Raw genomic sequence first — 2148 nt, forward strand, 5'->3', positions numbered from 1 at the left:
ACCACCACCTCTGGGAGCCCTCCAGCATTCAGGTCATGCCATACATTTCTTGAACAGCTTTCAGGCCATGGCTGAGCACTGGGGGTATTTGGGATTGAGTCCAGACTTTTCTGCACAGGATGAACTCCAGCAGCCATCTTTGTGTCCCAGCCAATGGCTGAACACAGAGTGGTTCTACCACGTATCCTGATACAAGTCAGTGGGTGAGTACTCTTCACTAGAGCTCCCTTTTGGGTCGCCATAATCCTTGTCAGGCCCACCATATCTAGGGTTCTCTGTCTCTCTGTCTCTCTCTCTGTCTGTCTGTCTGTCTGTCTGTCTGTCTCTCTCTTCTTTCTTTGTTTTCTACTGCTATAATACAGTGCCTGAAGCTGGGTGATTCATAAATAAAACTTTATTGCTTATAGTTCCTGATGCTGAAAACCCCAGGTCAAGGGGCTGGTTCTAGTGAAGGCCTTTTCTCTGCCCCTTCCTACCTCCTCCTCCAGGTAGCTCAGGATATCACATGGCAGGAGAGATGAGCATGAAGGGAAGGCAGGGTGTCATAGCCCAGCCACTACCTGATAGCCCATTAACCAGTAAAACAGTTCATGCGGACAGAGCCCCCTGATGTGGTCACTGCCCAACGGTCTCACTTCATACCCTTAACCTGTCACTTGAGGACTAAGTCTCCAACACATAAAGTTTGGAGGACACAGTCGAATGATAGCACCGAGCCTTTGCCTTTCGTCAGCTCTGTGCTGTGGTCTGAAGGTTGCTCGTGGCTGAGCAATGCACATTCATCCTTGTCTGCTTTGGCAGACATTACCCATCCTCTCCCTCTCTCCGTGCCGGCTCAGCCTCACAGCCTGCCTCCTGGGAACCCAGCTACTCAGGGCCTTGGGGAGCTGGACTGGGCTTGCGTAGCCACAGAGGGCAGCATCGGATGCCGTGAGTGAGCGGCCGGCGGAGGCGGGCAGACTCACACATGGAAATGCTTATGCCCATTTAAAAAGTTGATTCATAAAGTAGTACCAGATTTTCTTATTACAAGTTTTTTTTTTCTTTCCAGGGGCTTTTACAGTTAAAATATTCTGGAAGTCTAACAGGAAAACTAAATTGAAGATAAATCTAAGTTAATTACAGATGCACAATTTTTGTTTCAAATGTAAGTATCTACCCTACTTCCTTTACTTAGAGTTGGGTTAGTATTCTATGAATTGCACACAGACTTTTCTTGATTATTATGGAATTCGCTTTTGCTATTTCTGAAGCAGCTAAATTCAAGGGCAGCAAAACCAGAACTGGTCCTCCATCGGGGTGAAGCACCCTCCGGGGCTGAGCCACTTCCTCTCGAATGCCGGGCCATCACCCAACATTAGAGATAGCAATGGATGCACTTGTGCCTTTTATCATAACCTTCCCTCGCCTTTCTGTTTTCCTAGCTCTGTGTGTGCACCAGGACCTTACACGTTGGCTGGGTTCAAGAGCCAGTATCACTTTGGCCGCCCCTTAAAAATATTTGAGATCTTTGAGAAGGGCATAATTCTTTGGACACCCCAAAACCATATGGTTCCTCACAATGCTCAAGGGGAAAATCAAGGGGAAAAAATAGCAACTCTCTCTTCTCTCTCTCTCTCTCTCTCTCTCTCTCTCTCTCTCTCTCTCTCTCTCTCTCTCCCCCTTCCTCTCTCCCTCTCCCTGTTCTGGATGTCTGGCTTTGCTGAATAGATGAAAAAGATTTACCTTTCATGCTCATTTAAGCCCCCCCCCAAAAAAAAAGAAAGAAAAAGAAAAAATACCATTCCCTTTCTTCCCCTCCCTCATTGTCTCCCTCTCCCTATTGCTCTCTCTTGTCTTCCATGGCCCCCCCTGTACTGGAGGTTAAACCTAAAATTTTAAAATAAATGACAATCTCCCTTATTATTTTTTGTTTTGACATGAGGTCTCACGTACCCACTGAAGTGCCCTAACTGGGCTTGAACTTATGACCCTTCTGCCCCAGCCTCTCATAGTAATGGGGTTACAGCCATGCACCACCACTCTTGGCTTCTTTCTGTTTGTTCATTCAGGTGCTTAGTGGGTGAAAGCACTTCTCCAAAATTTTTTTTACATTGAAGAATGGAGTCTGTTATCTAAAATCTTTTCACTGACTTTACATCATCTGAT

This window comes from Octodon degus, unplaced genomic scaffold (genome assembly GCF_000260255.1).
Source record: "Octodon degus isolate 3935 unplaced genomic scaffold, OctDeg1.0 scaffold00141, whole genome shotgun sequence".
Taxonomy (NCBI): Eukaryota; Metazoa; Chordata; class Mammalia; order Rodentia; family Octodontidae; genus Octodon; species Octodon degus.